The following is a 19,107-nucleotide window of genomic DNA, read 5'->3' on the forward strand; positions in this document are numbered from 1 at the left end:
AGAATGCAATTAATAAACGTGATACTCCGCAGGCTGAGAGTGTGGTAAAAGTATTGCTGTTCGTTTGTAATGAAACTTTCGTACTTATATTCAGATGGAAAACTGGAAGAACCCTTTGCTGTTACCGCTGCAGTAGAAACTACAAGATATGAAAATCCTTTGATGTGACATTTAACAAAAAAAGAAAAACGGTGCGTTGTCTTAATAAAGCGAAATTTACCTGACTCATTTTAGCGAATACATTTCAGATTTTTAGAGCAATACTTTTTTTCTTTGTTTCTTAGTTCCAGGTCTTTTAAGTCAATTATATTTCAGAAATATGATTGAACGTACATTAGCTTATCCACTTTTTTAGTGTTTTACCTAGAAATTTCTGAAATATTCTTTTTTTTTTCCCCCTATTTTGGGATTTTCTTTTAAACATTGCATCTGTTTTTATATATTATTTCGTAGTAAAATCTGTTAAATAATAAGTTTAAATTTCATTTTTAAATAATTCAGATTAATATTTATATGGAAACTTAATTTGAGATATGCTCATTTATTTCTGAAATTTTCATATGTTATCATATGTCAAGATTTCTTTCTCTGTTGTTCAATTTTTTAAAATGTTCCAGTTTAAATGTCTTTCTTTTTTTTCTTTATAGTTGTTGTTGTATTCGGTATATTTTATAATTCTGTGCATTTCAGACCTTGGAAATGTCATCCAAGGTGTGCAAAAGAAAATTAAAAAAACTGAAAGCTTTCAGATTTTATATTACGCCCAGAGGGACGTTTTTTTCACGAGGTTGGGGAGTGATACAGACATTCAGAGTCATTCGTCTCAAAATACCGTTAGATATTGTAACGTCTTTGCGCTCGTAAAGAAACCTCGCGCATAAAATAAACGTGCTTGAAAATACACACGATGTTATTTTTAATATTTGAGTGGAGCACTACGTTATTCAAAATTTGATGTCTCTAGGTACCGTTGTTTCTTCACAATGCGAGAAACATGCATACATTCATGCAGATTCTTTATTATTTATTTTTTTAATGCAGGGCTCTAATATTTGGTGGCAACAATTTGAAAAGTTATTCAGACTTTTATAGTGAACCAACGTGAAATGCCAAAACGAAGTTAATAGCCCTTTTGGACAAACTACCTCTTTGGGCTTTAAAAAAAATAAAGAAAGAAAAAGGAGTAAAAAGAAAACGAAGCAGGGAAAAGAAAGAAAGCGAACTGAGCGAACTTCGCATTAAAACGCTCTTATTATTAATGTGTGTATTGTGTACATAATGTATTATTAATGTATAATCTCCAGAAAAAATATTTTTATGACATGCTCATTCGGATTTTACTCAGACTGCTATTTTCCTTATTTTGAACATTTTTCTGTGAATCCATTAAAGATTATTAATATAAAAAGGTCTCATTTAATAATATATCGTTACGAATTTTATACATATGCAAATAATTTTGGTGAAATTATATGTGAAACTGTAATATCTTTTGTAAAATGTAGCATGAAGTCTGAAGAGAGCAAGCGCTTCCGGAAAAATTAGATCACAGGGCAAGTCTATTTAACATTGAGGTAAATGGCTGTCTCTAAATTCGTGAGATATCGCCAAGCTGGCAATGGTTTTAGCGACTAATATTTGTCGCCAAACTTTGGTCAGAAATAGCCAAAAGTCGCCAAACTTGGCGACCATTTAGGGACATTTGGTTGGATTCCTGCATAATTGTAATTGATAATGTAACTGAATAACTGTAATAATTGATTCCTATACTTTTCTTATAATAACTGTAACCTTATATGTATTTTTAAACGTATATGCCTTTCAGTAATTTGGAGAATCTTGGTGGCCGGGTGAAAACTATATAAGCCAGGAGAGAGCATCATTTTTAGTTCAGAGCTGACCTTGGCGTACTGCTAGCTTCGCTATGCATTGAGCTGTGTTTAACGTTCTTCATAGTTTGAAGTGTAACTGATTGTACTCTGTGATACTGAAATGAGCTGCATAAGTAGTTTTGTGAAATGTTCCAGAACTGTAAAGGGTTTCTTTTGGTAAAATAAGTTTCATTAACCTATCATCGGTAATATATGCATTCAATCTATTACGAACTCGTACGCACGTAACAATATGCTTTCCTTTCCCTAATATTTTAGAGATATATTTTAGATTACAGCATGCAAGTTTATCATATGTTTATCATCTGCGCTGTCCTTGTACATTCGTTTCGAGGAAGAACTGTAGTACTTAAATTGCAAAATAGATAACACAACAATCACTTTAAATTATTGAAGTAATCAGTTACCTTGTGATTGCTTATCTCTGAATAATATTGCTTATCTCTGAATAATATTAGCATTAATCAAATATTTTTGCTCTTTATGTTAGAGTTTCTGAATAACGTTTTCATTTCAATATGAGCTAAAACTTTACTTATTTTCTTTATTACAGCTGATTTTAAATAAATAGAATAGGAACTTTTTCATATAAAATTATTTCTATCAAAATATTATAAAGATCTTATTTAAATTTATTGTGGATATAAACTGTAGACAGACTTAATCTGTAAAGTTAAACATCCGGTAAAAATATAGAGTTAAGCATTCACTGAAACCATCTCATTACTCATAGTGATAAACAAGTTTGATCTTATAGAGATAGTTAGTTACCTTAGAAAACCTGAATACCGTTGATGTTCAACAAATAATTTAATTATATTCTTACATTTATTAAATGCTTTTTGTTTAGTTGAAAGAGTAAAATGGATTTACAGTAAATGTTTAAATGAAGGGATAATGTTTTAATTATAAAGTTCAGTGTTTTCAGCTCAGATCAATAAATTATAAAATATTGTGTACCTAGATGTAGGTCATTAATTCATTCCATATCCTTGACTTATACCAAACAAATTTTTCCAGTAAGAAATAGAAGTAAAATAATTAAGCCATTCTTAAAAAAATTAATTGTTATTATAATAACACTGTTTAATATTAAAATACAAATGCTGTGGGTGAAATACATAATTCAAATGACTGAAATAGTATGCATACATTTTTTTCTGTTATCCACATGGAAAGCAACTTCTCAACATGCTCTAATATGTTTGATCTTTCTTTGGAATCCATTTCACCCCCCTCGCAACGTACGTTAGCCTATTTAATAGCATCTTTGCTTTTCACAATCATACATACCGTCGTTTTCGGCATTAAATATGGAAAAGTCAACCTCTGATACAAACTCTTTTTTCACCTCCACTGTGATGTGATTCTGTTTTCTTCGCTGCTTTGACTCTTCGCAGCAACTTTCTTAAAACTCACTGTGAAAATATTTACAAGACATTTACGCGAAGAACACAAAAACCAAGTGAAAATTCAGAGCTATAGCTCGGGTTGTGTACTGAATCATAGGTAAAAGGCGTACTCATGCTCATGGGGATTTGTTGCAACTTCTCGAAAAAGGTAAACAATCGCAGTCCGCGCAGTCGGAAATCATCGAATTCAAGTCGTTATAAATATTGTATACCAAAATGCGGCAAAGTGAAGAAAAGAACTGCTGCTACACATAATAAATTTTCCAATTTCAGTGGAAGGAAAAAGAAGGCTCATTAATTCTTATAAATAATAAATATTTTTCAAAAATTATTCTTTTTTTTAACGCCTTGTCGATTTAAATCAATCTTGAAAACAGAAGGGGACACCGATCCATATGGCATGACAGTAAATTTTCATTTTGGAGAAAATTTAATTTTTCTGTATTACATTGCTTACTTTTTACCTCTGAAAGGGACGTAACATTTACAAAACCCCCATGATGCAATTCATTCACGAAAATGCTACTCTTACACCAAAAAATGCGTTCCTGCTTTGAGTTAAATCAGTAACGTAGTAAACTTAAAGGTTTCCTTTACGTCATTGCATTTTTCGCCAAGCTGAAATGCGGCAAATGCCATTTGTTGTCGAACATGAGCCTCTGCAAAGTCAACTGGTTTTTCTGGTACTACAGTGGTGGCCAAAATTGTGGACACTTTTGGAACTTTTTATGTTTTTGAACTTTGTATGCTTATAGAAAATGTTACGTTTCGCAAAATGCAAACTTGTATATATAATTTTAAAGAGAATTTATTACTGAATTCAAAACAAAACACAAAATTCAATTATTTGCAATACAAAAAAAGTTATGTGTACTTTAATATAAATAAAAAACACAGTTATGAAGTGGTTTGTAATGTCTAGCTTTCCTGGCCAATCACTGTTCTGAGAACCAATCAACCTGCCAGTAGAAGGTGACATCATGTTTACACTTAAAACAATTCATTATTTTGCTCTGTTCTGTAGAAGGAGGACCTACACTGCAATTATAAGTAGGAATTTTTGTAAAAATTTTAATATTTAGTCAAGAAGCAATGACATCAAATAAAAGAGTAGATTGGACACCTAGGAAGAGATGTAATATTATTGTGTTACGAGAAAGATGTCTTTCCTATGCTGAAATTGCAAGACAGGTGGGTGGTTCAGTGACTAGATCTGGAGTCCGAAAATTTTGTTTACGAAATCAGGAGACAAATTCAATAAAAAACAAAGTAGGAAAAGGCCGAAAAAGGTGCACCGCATCTATTGATTACAGAAGAATAAAAAGACTATGTCTCCAAGATAGAAAAATGTCATCAGCGGCCATCAGAAGTGATCTGAATGATGCTGGTGTTTCTGTCAGTTCAAGAACAATCAGGAGAAGGTTACCAGATGTTGGACTGAGAGGTAGAATTCCACGAAAAAAGCCTTATCTTAATTTTCAGCAACGAAACAAAAGACTACAGTGGGCTAAGGAACACATTAATTGGACAGCTGATCAGTGGTCACAAGTTATATGGAGTGATGAAACTAAGATATCGTTATTCGGGCGAAAATATGTAAGACGTAGAATAGGAGAAGAGCTACATCTTGACTGCATTCAAGCAACTGTTAAGAACCCAGTTAGTGTTATGATTTGGTCATGCATATCAGCAGATGGTATTGGTCACCTTCATGTCGTCGATGGGACACTGAATGCTAGAAAATACATTGACACTATTCTAGAACCAAAACTTCTACCTTCCATCAGAGATCTCTTTCCCAACAATGCTTCGTTTATTTTTCAGCAGGATTTTGCTCCTTGCTACATGGCTAAAATATCGAAAGTTTCGTACAAAGAGCATTAAATTGTTGTCATGGCCAGGAAACAGTCCTGACCTCAATCCTATCGAAAATTGTGGCACCGTTTGAAAACTCTTGTCCGAATGAGGCGCCCATCAAATAAAAGGGAACTAATTGAGGCTGTAATTGTTTCCTGCCATCATGTAGTAATGAAAGAAGAGCTTAAAACTCTTGTCAGCTCAATGAAATGTCGATGTGAAGCTGTAATAAAAAATAAAGGGTACCCTACTAAGTACTGATAACTCACTGCAATCATCACTATCTAATGTATATCGATAACTATTATCGTTTAACTTTTTTGTATTGCAAATAATTGAATTTTGAGTTTTGTATTGAATTCAGTAATAAATTCTCTTTAAAATGATATATACAAGTTTGCATTTTGTGAAACGTAACGTTTTCTAAAAGCATACAAAGTTCAAAAACATGAAAATTTCCAAAAGTGTGTTCAATTTGGGCACCACTGTATATCCCCATATACTATTCAAAAACTTTATCGCAGAAAGGCGTTCTGCGAATGTTTTCCCTTCGCAATGGTCTTAACGAGCCATTTTCGGATTCTGTTAGAATAAGAGCGAAACAATAATTCCGAGGTACCTGGGCTAATGACTGAATATATTCAATGAAAGTAAATTTCTCAAACGCAAAGTTTGTTTCATAGCTATATAGAATTCAAATAATAAAGTATATGAACATTATCAATAAATACTATTAATAAATATTCCTTTAACAGTTACAGTCTAAAATGACTTTAAGCTTGTGTGAACGTGGAAAGATCTTCCGGTATCTTTCCAGATATATCCAGGAATATTTTTAAAATTGCTTCAGAGTTGGGAAAAGTCAATTTCAAACCATGCTACAAAACTACATGCATGTTGAAATGATATTAACATAGAGGTAATTTAAAGAATTTAATTATAGAAAAAAGAATGCATTCAAATGATACTTATATTTGGTGAATAATTTCATTATAATGGGTCAGCACTTTATTGGACACTTTGGTATTAAGAATAAACGTAAATCATTGAAAATAGGTTTCGGATATTTTGGATAATCTGTTGTTTTCTATGCCAGATTAATATGCTTTTAGAAAACGTTACGTTAAAAGTAAACTTTGGCTCATTTTTTTATAAAACATTCGACCTTTTCAATAATTCTAATCATATGTTGAAACGACAAAAATCAAACATGCAGACAGCCCATTTGTCTGGGATCAAACTCAAATCAGGTCGAATTAAACAGTAGTCATCTCTCTTAACTACTCGGCCACTGATAGGGAACTTAAACATGAAAAACAATCTAAAAGTTTCAATAGAAAGCAGAAAACAGTGAGGGGAAATTAAATTTGCAGATTTATTTAATGTCATAAAATCACTAAAATTCCCTTAAAATTAGCGGAAATCCCCACTGTAATTTAAACAAATGGTAATAAATTTATGTTGCTGATAGTTTGTCTACTGCGTGGTGTAGATTCTTTGATTGTCAGATCGTGAAATAATAATTAATGGCAAAACAACTGAAAAATCTTTACATAGATAAGCATACTTACCCAAATTTCAACATTCATTTCGACATATCTCTGTACGTTTTAGACGTAAACACATGGGGATAGTATTTAATTTCCTTTTCACAAGCATTAATTTTATTTCCTTATAAAATTTTAAGTGATATTGAAAAAAAATAAAACTTTAATGTCTAAATCTGTTACCTACAGACTTTACTCTGTAAATCATTAAAAGAGCACAGAATTTTTTTCATTTCTGAACTGAATGCAGCGTCTTGATATCCAGGATCTTTATAGCTGTAATTATTTCTTGCTGCATAAAGTTTTTCGTGCGTATCAAACCTTTTCTGTGCATGTATAAGTCCTTGGTAAACCTCGATAATCTGCTTTTTGTAAAATTATTATACTGAATAGGTGCAAATTATGAAACACTAGCTTGAAAAGAAAACCTTTGAACAGAATAAATAAATTTACTAATTCTCTTCATTATTAAGTCTCCTTCTTTTTCAAATTTGCATGGACGTATATCTTTCAACTCATCTTCAGTTTCCGTATTAGTTTTCTAAATGTACTAGCAGTAAACATTTCTAATATTCTCTTGATATTCATTTACACTTTTAGTTTGAAACATTCTGAATATTTTAACTGAATCTCTTTGATGGACATAGATCAAATATCTTGTTTTCAGTGATTATCCACAACTATTTTTATAACCGATTTCAGGTGAAGTTAGATGCAATTTTTAGTCTCTTGACGAACTTAAATATGAAAAGTTATTTTTGAAAATGCGGCCGAATTTGTAAGATCACTATACAATGCCATTTTAACCTCGGTTTTGCTTATGGCACAAGGCCTTGCTGTGAACAATTTTGCCCTACGTGTAACATGTAAGAACCAGTATCGATAATCCTACACAAAATTATTACTCCTTCAATCAGAGCCCTCATGTACTTTATGTAAGTCTATAATGTACTTTATGTAAGTACAGGTGACAGGTGAGAGGTGAATGCAGGGCCCGGACACCCGGACGGCTTAATATGACAAATCGGGTGTCGTCCGGTACCCGCACCTATTTAGAACAACACAACCCTGGCGACTTCCTGAAAGGGCTGCATCGGAAATATATTAATGGAGAATATGTGGTATTGACGTGGCCAAACAAGGGCGTGTGCATACATATGCTTCAGTATACAATTAATAAAAGGTTTCATACATAGGTACATTGGTGGTATAGGTACATTGGATACATATGTATATTGGTCTAAGGGGTTAATGAGATAGGCAAACAATAAACACTTATACATTAAAAGAAATGAAACACTGACGCAACTGGCGCAATAATGCAGAAGATGACAATTAATGAATACACGTAATCGTGTGTATATGACTATACATATACACGTTTATGTATATGACTATACATAAACTACTAGAAATGATATGCATAAACACATACAAATGATGGCGATAAATGAAAACACATAATCATATACTATTATTCTACTGGACTATACACACATCAATAAAAATGATACATACACACCTATACGTTGACAGAAATGATACACTGAGAATGAAAATTGTGTATCAGTGTGAACGATGACAATTAAAGGTTACACATATTCGTGTATTACCTTACTTGGCTATACATATATATTAGTACAAATGATACACTTAAAGACTTATACATTAATGGAAATGAAATACTGAAAATGGCACTTATACATTATACGATAGATGAAGAATAATGGTAACACGTAATTGTGTATCATCCTAAGTGGCTATACATACAGTAATAGAAATGATACACTTATACATTAATATACATTTACATAAAGGATAGGGTTGTGGTTAAGCCGAATCACACAAGTCCTGGCCTAATGCTTGCAGTCTGTCCATAATACTTTTGAGTTTTTTAAGTACCGCTGGTTGGCGAATGAAGAATCTTTTATAGGCTGGATCTGTGTTGTAAAACGGCATGTGCCCCTCTCGTGTTAGTGGGCAGAAGGTGACATAATGGTCCGGGTTACCTGGCTGGCCACACACACAGATGTTGGTGTTTGTTATTCTTCGCTCTAGAAAATAATCGGGGAATGGACCATGACCCGTTATAAATCTGGTGATGTGTGGCTGAGATATCTGTCTCTCAAGGCTGACTTTGTGAGCGAATTCGTAGGTCCTTCTTCCTTGCGGAATAGAATTCCACTCTTCCTGCCATTGCTTGAGTGCGGCGTTTAGAACAGCCTTCTTTACATATGATTTTGGTGATTTTATTGCCAGTTGTTCAGCATCGAGATTGCTCGCGGCTTCTTTGGCTAGTAAATCTGCCTCCTCATTCCCCTGGTGTCCAGCGTGTGCTTTAATCCAGAAGATGAGGATGCGTCCTTCGTACTGGTGCAGGGTTTGCTGAATGCGCCCTATGATGGGCGACCTGTGAAAAGGATTCCGAATTGCATGAATTGCTGACAGGCTGTCGGTGTGTATTTCTGCGGTGGAGTAGCTAAATTGACTCGCTGCTAAAATTGCCTGGCGTATGGCTTCGGCTTCCGCCTGAAAGACCGAGTTGCCTGCTCCCAGAAAGCCTTTCCAAGACCTTAAGGTGCTTCCATTTCGTTTGATGGTATAGCTACAGCCTGTCGTTCCATTCACCTGGGAGCCATCTGTATAAATCTTAAGGGCATTAGAGTGGTCGTTGTTGTCTTCAAGCATCGTTGTATAAGCATGGACATTCTTGCAGAAAAGGGCCGAGTGTACTTCCGCAACTTGTAGATTGCTCTCAAAGTCCTCCGGTGAGAAATGGAGGTTCTGGTATTGAGCAGGTTGCTTAAGGAGAGTAACTTTTGCGATGACCGCTTCCATTTAGGCCCGTATGTGCAGTGGAATAAGTCCAGCCAGCACTGTGGCTGCTGCAGTCGCTGTGGTCCTGTAGGCCCTCATGATGGCCAAAACAAATGGGCGCTGAACGCTGTTCAAAATTTGTTGCTTCCTTGTAGTCATTGGAAGTACCCATATGGCCGCTCCATAGATAAGTATTTTTTCTACCACTGTGCTGTATATTATCTTTAGGATGTGGGGGCGGAGCCCCCAGTCTGAGCCTTGCATGCCCTTTATTCGGGAGGCTATTCTATGAGCTTTAATGCGTTGAGCTCGCAAATGAGGGAGCCAGGAGAGTTTTTCATCGATTAATAAGCCGAGAAGCTTTAGTTCTTTCACTCGTTTTACTCTCTTTTGTCTAAGGTTAATACATGGATTGCGAAGGAGTGTCTGGCCAGGTTTATGGAATATTATATATTTCGACTTGTGCTCCGAGATTCGTAGCTTCTTTTGGTTGCAGAGCATGTCAAACTGCGAGATAACGTCATTGCAGCGGGCTTCGAGAACGTGCCTGCTGTGTCCTCTGACGATGAATGTAGCATCATCTGCAAATGCAAATGCCTTCGCTCCTTCCGGCCACTGAGTGCACAAGATCGAATTGAAAGTCATGTTCCATAGGACAGGACCAGCGCATGATCCCTGTGGACAGCCCTGGTCTGTTGTCTGGTAATGATTCCGCCGTCGTGCACAACTATGAATTTTCTGTTGCTGAGGTAATTTTTAAAAAACTGTAAAAGATTGTTTGGAATATCAGCTGTGAGCAGGGCTTCGAGCACAGCAGGCCACCACAGGGAATCAAATGCACTTTGGAGATCTAAACTTAGTACTGCTACGTGTTGATTGTTACTGCGAGCTTCCGTGATTTCTTTCTGAAGAAGATCAAGGGCATGGACCGTTGATATGCTTTCCCTAAAACCGAATTGTAGCTGCGACAAGAATTTTTTCCGGGTGAGGTGATGCTTTAGTCTGGTGACTGCAAGTTTTTCTAAAACCTTCCCTATTGCCGACAACAAGCATATCGGGCGGAAGGAGGTAGGGTCATTCGGATGCTTCTCAGGTTTGGCAAAGAGGACTACTTGCCCCGTTTTGAATGCCACTGGAAAATACCTGTGCTCCAGCAATTTGTTGAAATACTTGCAAAGGAATCCGGGTTTTGCCTTGTGTACAGCTTTGACTATGCTGTAATCAAGCGAGTCAGGGCCTGGTGCTTTTCGCTTGGGCAGAATACGCATGATAGCGTTGACTTCCGGATCCTGAAAGGGAGGATCGTCAGTTGCCGTCGTGAAGAGCTGGTATGCCAGGTGAGAATTTTCTGTGAATTCCTCCTGACTGTCGTTGGGAAAGACTGCATCCAGGATTTTGGAGAGTACTGCCTCCTTTGTAGTCTCTTGCTCGGGTGGCGAACTGTCAAAAAGGCGAAGCTGTGGCGGTTTAAAGACACTACCTCGTGCTATTTTGAATAGCGCACCATAAATATCGTTGTTATTAGTGCAAAAGTTTCTCCAACACGCAAGCTTTGCATCAAGAATTGCTCTTTTATATTCCGCTTGCGCCTTTCGGTATGAGATGCTGAGTGCCAGCCTAGCTTCCTGGTCGTATTCTGCTTTCATGCGCCTTCTCATTGCGCGTGTTTTACTGCGCTGCGCTCGGAGATCTTTCGTCCACCAGTTCGGCATATGCAGCGTTTTCCGTGTCTTCAGGGAAAAAGTAATGTTGCAGATGTCCTGTATTGTGGAGATCACAGAGCTGGTGAACGACTCCAGGTCCTGGGATGTAGTGCATGCTGTGAGATCTTCCTCTGCGCTTCTAAGGGAAAAACGAACTTTGTTTATGAATTGTGCAGTCTTTCGCTTTGTAAGCTTATAGCGCTTGAGGGTCATTTTCGTATGTGGATGGCAAATATTGTAAGTAATATACAAATGATCAGAGTTGGATGGTAAGTCTTGCACGGTCCATTGTTGGATAAATGGGGCCAATGAAGCTGAGGTCAAGGTTAGATCAGGCCAACCCCTATCATGAACCGTTTCATACGTTGGAGGACTGTCTTCAGTGTTGTGCAAAGTTAAATCATTGCTGGCCACGAAATCTTCTATGGTTCTCCCTCTTGCGTCTGTGCTTGGGTAGTTCCAAACTTTCGAGTGCGCATTAAAGTCACCTGCAAGCAGATGTGATGCACTGGGATATTGTACAAGAGTTCTCTGAATTAGTTCCAAGGAGTGTATCATGTCATCAGATGGTGAAAGGTAAACATCCGTGATAAGCACATTGATGTTTAATGTCTCTACAGCTATAGTTATTACATCGCGTGAGGCTAGAACGATGGTGGGAGACCATTTCTGTTGGCAGCATATTATTGCCGTTCGCGGGCCTTCGGCAATATTGCCCTGAAATACAGTCCACGAGAGAGGAAAATCGGACACTCTGTTGTCGTAAAGGTAAGGTTCCTGGGCTAAGATGAAGTCTGTTTCCGTTTCCATGGCGTACTGAATGACTTGCGCCGTTGCTGCTCTAGCTCTTTGCAGGTTAATCTGAACTATTTTTAGTGCATTTTGGTCAATGTGTCGTATGTTGAAATCAGTCATTGGATCTGCTCGTATAGGGAAATGACCAACAGACGTGTCTTGCGTCTGGGCGTTGACATTATTGTCTGTGTTAATATTCCGTGGCATCTCTGACTCGTTTTACTGTTCTCTGATACTCAGGACAGGCATGGTGGTAAGCTGGGTGCCTGGTATCGTACTGCATTCCGTGCTTATGATTTGCGTCCCCACAATTGATGCATGCTGGTTTTCGTGCGTGACATTCTCGCACGTGGTGTGGACCTGCACAGTACGCGCAGTACTGGTATTTGCAAGGACACGAGACTTGTAGGTGGCCAAGCTGTTGACATTTAAAGCAGCGCTTGATCCCGAGATATTCGCGGATGGTGTGTGCATGCCATCCTGTGTATAAATGTCTGATTCGGAGAGCTGCTGCGAAGCTATGCGGGTCACATTCAAAGACCCATTTGACGTTCTTTTCCTTGCGTTCCTTGAGCTTGAAGAGCGGTCTAAAGGTGTTTCTTGGGGCTGCCGTGGCTGTACTGAGTTCATCCACGAGTTCCTCTGGCTTCGTGTCCTCTGCAACATTGTGTACTGTACAACGTCTGGGCTGTTTGGTCTGTCTTAATGAGGGACTTCTTTGTTTGAGGATTTCAGCAAAGGTAGGATGAGGAGGAGAAATATGAGATGCTTCTTGCAGTGTGTCTGAGTTAACAGCAACTTCTGCGTTCTTAGTAACCACGTGATCCGTATTGGTTGAGGCTTCCTTGATCTGTGATGATATCCTACAGAAGGGACCTTCTAGTGCCAGAGACTTAAAGGCCTGTAGTGTTTCCAGTAAGCTACTCCGTATGTATAAGGGAAGCAGAGGTTTCCCTCCTCGTTTTACTTGCGCTATACGAGTGCACTCTGCGTGCAATGTTTCAATCTTTTCTTCGTGAGACACGACACTGGAATTTACTAGAGAATCGGGGTTGGATGTATTTAGAACTGCAGAGGTATCTGTATTAATCATTGTCAGCCGAATTTACACTAAATCACTCAAAAGTAGCACTGCGAAGATCTGTGTTACTGTCACTAGATCAGAGTTCGTCAATAGGCCACTAATTCGCTAGGCCATTAATCACTTATTTTCACCAGGTAATGAGTACTTACGCTGATTCACAGTTCCGAGTGACACATGTGCAAGGTAGGAGAGTGTTAAGTAAAGGCACAAATCACAGAGTGTCACACGAAATTACTAAATATAACACATATGTATACTAAAATATAGCACAAATACTACAATATATACACTATAATAATTCACACCACAGCACAAATACTATAATGTATATACTATTATTATAAACCAAATATTACAATGCGTGTACAGAGGTTACATATAGATGTATATTATTATATATCTATACTAAACACCATAGCACTAATACTACATTATACATATTATTATAATACTATAGTATAAACCAAAATATAGCAGCTTGTAGTAGTTATTATTTTAATATGAAGTTTCTTTTAAGTTAAGTTAGTATGCCTTTCTTACATTATATATATATGTATAGACAACTGAATTTAAATTGCAAAATTTAAGTGTCTACTGAATATTCCCCGGTTCAAATTAAAGATAAGAAAAAAAAAAAAAAAAAAAGAGAGAGAGAGAGAACTAGCGTTGTTATGTTTAGCGAAATATAAGGGAATCAGTTATAGCTAATTAAAGCTTGTCTAATTAATTAGGATGAATGCAGACAATGACAGTTAATATGCAGAATTACAATAAAAAGCGTACAGTTACATAATCTAAGGCAATACAATTAAATATAAGTGCGTGCAATGAAAGCGCTGCCAACAGTTAGCGTGCACGGGTACAAGGTGACAAGTAAATGAGAAGTGAATGGAATTTACAGAAAACTCATTAATTTCCGTCACAAATGCTAAATGTACGGAACTGAATGCTGTGAAGAAACCAGCCACAGAGCCTATTTCTCATACAATGTATACAATACACAGAATAATTGCATATACAGAAATAAAATCTAAACGAACTTAACAAGGTATGGAAACAGAGTACAATAGATGGCTATCAGTAAATAAGCACAAACAAAAATTTACAGGAAGATGAAATTAAATAAGTATAAAAATTATAATAATGATGATAAAGTAATAAAAAAAATAAATAGAATAGAATAAAAGTTAAATGCACAGTGAAAAACTAGAGCAGGGTTAAAAATTTGGGTGTACTAAAGGCTGGCTAATTACCGTGCAGCTAAGTTCAAATTGTAAACAAAAGCACGTGCAAGACTTCTAGCAACTGCACTCTACTATGCGCGCATGCGCTAGAAGAGCTTGACAAGGAGTTGTTCGACAAGTTCAAAAGGCGACCTGTCCTGCTGGACCGACCCTTCACCGCTGTGTCGTAAAAACGAGCTGGGTGAGGATACCGGGGAAAGAACAAGGTCACACAGGAAAATTGCAATTAAATCTTACGGCGCTCAGTCACTAATTAAGCTAGCATGACGAATGATACGCTAAAAGAAAGGTAATCTAAAAGCCTACCTTATCGTCTAAGAATGGTGTCGATATTCCCACTTAGACCGGAGGTAAGGGCAGATTAATCCAGAAGTATGGCACTTTTATGTCGCACAATAAACACACTGTAATAAATCGCACAAACACTTCACAATCACAGCACTGGTATCAATGAAGAGATCATATCTTCCACTTTCCAATGGTACTAGGATTGAAATTGGATGCCTGTAGGTGCCAGAGAAATCTTAATAGATGTAAACACCACAAAACGGCACTTCACGGGGTCACGGTAACCCTCAGCAGATATCACGAGATCGCGATACGAACAATGACTTCTGCTTTAAAGACTTAATTAATCCACCACTAATAAACGGAATCGCTCCAGATGTATATCAAATTGCTCAGCTTTTGAAGAACTTTAAATTGATATAACTCTTGTGTAAACTATATCAAAACTAACTTAAAATAATAAGGCGAAAAGCGAGCTCGTGAAAACACGTCGTATAGCGTTGACGGGGTAACGGCGACCTTTTTTATGTAAGTACATTATATAAGTCTCATTTACTTTATATAAGTCTATCTATTTGATTAACAGTTTGTTCCACAGCTTCATAATTTCACTGACAATTCGGCCATTACAAGGATCCAGGTGAATAGACTAGTTGCATAAATGTTGCAATGAAATGTTTAAAGGTGTAGAGTCATTAGGTGTTTTGATTCGAATTCGCGTCGAGTATGCTTCCTATTGCACCGTGAAGGCATGCGGAAAGGAGAGAGAAAATACCTTATAAAGAAACTTCACCATTTTGGTCGAAATCGAACTACTTATTTTTCAAATTAACAGAAACTTAGGACATTTTTAGCCCGAGAATCTTTAATTATATTTTAAGTGCGACGGCTTAAACGTTTCTTATTCGATATTTATTTTTTAGCCTCACAACCCAAAGACATTACAGTCCTAAACTTATTCCCTTACAAGGAACATTTCAAAGAAATGTTACTTTTTCTTTTATTCTAAAAAAAAGAATTTATTAATGAATCATTTTTGATTTTGGAGAATATATCACTTTGCTCTTAAACTTCTTTGAATTAGAACCATATGCAGTCTACCTTTCATCAGAATAAGCAAATTTTTTGTCTTTTACAGGCAGTTCAAAATGTTCCTCTTATAAGAAGAATGATTTCCTTTGAGAAATATTCTGTTAAAATGATGCATCAACAGACTAGTGACAAAAGCTTTCCTTTCTTTTGCGTTTTCCTGTCCATGATTTTCTTATCTACAAGTCCCCGTTTAGAAAGGAAGCTTTAGGTTCGTTTTCATTTAATAAATCAGGAATTGAATCAGATTGGAATTATTTTGATATTTTTCCCTTTTATTACTGTTTTTAGTCCAAAGGGATTTGAATCCCGAAGGACTATTAGTTTCGTTTTGGCATTTTGCGTCGGACTCATAAATGTCGGTTCACTTTTCAAATTGTTGCCACAAAATGTTAGAGTCCTGCATTATATTTGAAGAAATTAAATAATGAAAAATCTGCATAAATGTATGTATATTTCTCGTATTGTGATAAAACAACGGTACATAGAGTCATCGAATTTTGAATAACGTAATCCTCCAACGAATATGAGCATGTGGAAGACCAAATTTGAAATTTGAAATTTGTTTTATGATCGATTTCCTATTTTTTAAAACTTTGACGAATTTTTGATTAACAAACTCAAGGATTTCAAAGCGAGCAATGGCAACGTTGTGCAGAAAAAACATTTTTATCTCCAGCGCGTGAGTCTCTGTATCGGAAATTCTAAAGATATGCTCGTTTTAAAACTATTTTGCGATATTGCTGTTGCACTGGATCTTATGGTTTAAGTGCGAGGAACATGATATTTAATAAAGAAAGGTAACACACAAAATGTTAAGAAACGCCCCTTTGGACGTAATTTAAAATCTGAAACATTTCAGATTTTTTTTTTTTTTTTTTTTTTTTAGTTTATTTTATTAACTGGCAGTCCAACTGGTTTAGGTACAGAAATTACTTTAGCAAACCAGGATTTCTTTCTGATAATTTTCCTTCTTGTCTGCATTCACTCAATCATTTCGTTCTAAGCCCCTGGTTTAGAATCACGTTTAAAATTCGTAAACTCAGCATCCGATTCTTTAGAAGCGCTTACTTCAAGCTGTTCTTTACCGCAATTACCACTATTACAAAAACTTTACAAAAGTACATTGTAAAGCAAATATTTCAAACGGCAGGTTGTTTTTGTAATTACATATTTCAATTGCCTGTGGGGACAGCTGTGAGTTCTCACAGTGTAATGTTAAAATGGGAAACTTTAATGCTTTTCTTGATTTTGTCACTAATTTGCGAATTACCCTTTTTGGAGGACAGGTGTCGTAACTACTTTTCAACAAAGATCCTTTATTTAATAAAGAGGCGGGTGGCGAAGGTTTTTTTCCTTTTTTTCAGAAAGAGAAAAAAAAGTATCTTTACTTCTTTATAGAAAGAAAGGTCTAGAATGACTATGTTATTTCAGTAACTGAAAATCTGAATATTTGGAGACTGGTTAATTCGATCTCTACTGTACATGTAAACTTCTGTTCAAAATTAAGAAAAATTCCATATTTTGGGAAATTTCTGGAAAAGTACAAGAGTCCGATCCTAAAGTTATTTAGGAGCAAGGTATTCGAAAGTTAGTATTACTCGGTGATGCGTGTATCCTGACTCCTCTCTCATTTTTTTCTGGAAGTATCTGTTTTGATAAATCTAAAGTTCCATATACAGGATCCAAGGAATATTATTTTAAATCTAAACCAGTGCATAACTAAAAAGCACAGAATATCTACATCAAGCTTCAAGGCTTATTCAATTCCATCAAGCATTCAAATTACGTTGCCAGATCCAAAAACAAAAATTCCATCATCAAACATTTAAGCCCTCGCTCTATAGGAGATAAAAATATATTTTCAGAAAAAATTTCTTACACACTTGGCCCGACTGAACAGATCTTCAGAACATGTTACATGAGTAACAAAAACAAGTAAAAAGTTACCATTTATTTCAAGATTATCAAGCAAACTTTCATTTATATCAAGGATATCCGTCATAACATTTCTGTTCAAGCGTCAGGAAATTTAATCAAAAATTTATATACTCAAGAAAATATTAAACAAGTAACATTTCAATAATCAAAATAAATTACTATAATTATTGCCAGAAACCTGACTTTCTCAAAGTTAAATACGCTAACAAATATATTTTAACTTTAAACATTAAACTTACATATAAACAGTTATGTATTCAAACAATAATATTCTATAACATAACATTAATCCTTTTTAGCACTCTAACCTAACTTGCGGGAGGTTATTTTAGTTTGACTAATAGTTTATTTCTAGTTAAAGCAACTTTCCTTTCCTGCCAAAATGCTAATTAGCTAGCCCGCGTGTATTCAAATTAAGAAGTGCTACTTAAGCGAAGGTTTTGGAAGGGGCTTTGGAGCGTATTATGCCTGCTTGAAGGCCACGTTGTTACTTTGAATTACTATCAATTTGATTCTGTGGCGTTGAGTGCTTCTGACCATTAGGTTTATTTCCAGCGGTTTCTACGAGCCTTCCTGCGCGTTAACTTATCCTGTGAGCCGTTACGCTAAATTTAATAACATTTTATTTTAAGTTCAGCGTTACTTACCTGTTTGACTTGAACCTGAATTTCTGGCTTTATATAAGCCCAAGTGGGACCATTTGTGAATCTGTGCTGATTGAATAAATGGTTCTTTACATCCTTTTTCTGACTTTTCTGTCGTACTAAAACTGGGGATAATTCCTTTAGAGATGGTTAGCTTATGTTACCAAAGACTATCAGACTATGTAGACTAATAATTGTAAAGAACTCTTTATCACTTGCATTTTTAACTCCTGTATCACCTGCATTTCACCCTGTATCCTTTTTCAGTCTTTATTTCACTATTTCGAGTTAGTCCATCTTTTCCAGATGTAAGTGACATCCAAGTAGCAAGTGGAGATTAGGGAAGCAAGGTAGTCTGGGAAAGGTCCTGAAAAAACTTTCCCAATCTTCACTTGCTATGTGGTAAGTGTTCATCAAGTATTATCACCATACCGTTCTCAAGTCCTGTTTTGCACGGTGTTTGTTCACATTCTCAAATTTAATATTAAACAAATCATAAGATTCTTTGAAAGTTATTTAATAGTTTTTCATAATATAGATCCGTTTATGAAAGAATTCCTTTAGCAATGCACACGTTATCTGTGTATTTTATAGGAGGTAAATTTGCAAGTTTCTGTCCTTGCAGAAAATGAACAGGTGCTAGAACTTGTGGCTCATTATTTGTCTTGGATGTATGTTAAGGTTGATGGTTTATCACCACTTCAATTTTAATCAATATAGTTTCAGGTTCTTCGTATAGCAGTGATGTTCGGCAAAGAATTTTTCTTAATATTATTTTGACGGGCCGCACAAGT

The sequence above is a fragment of the Stegodyphus dumicola genome, chromosome 5, assembly GCF_044657685.1.
Source record: "Stegodyphus dumicola isolate Sdum_Otavi_A_Nest chromosome 5, ASM4465768v1".
In the NCBI taxonomy this organism is placed as follows: Eukaryota; Metazoa; Arthropoda; class Arachnida; order Araneae; family Eresidae; genus Stegodyphus; species Stegodyphus dumicola.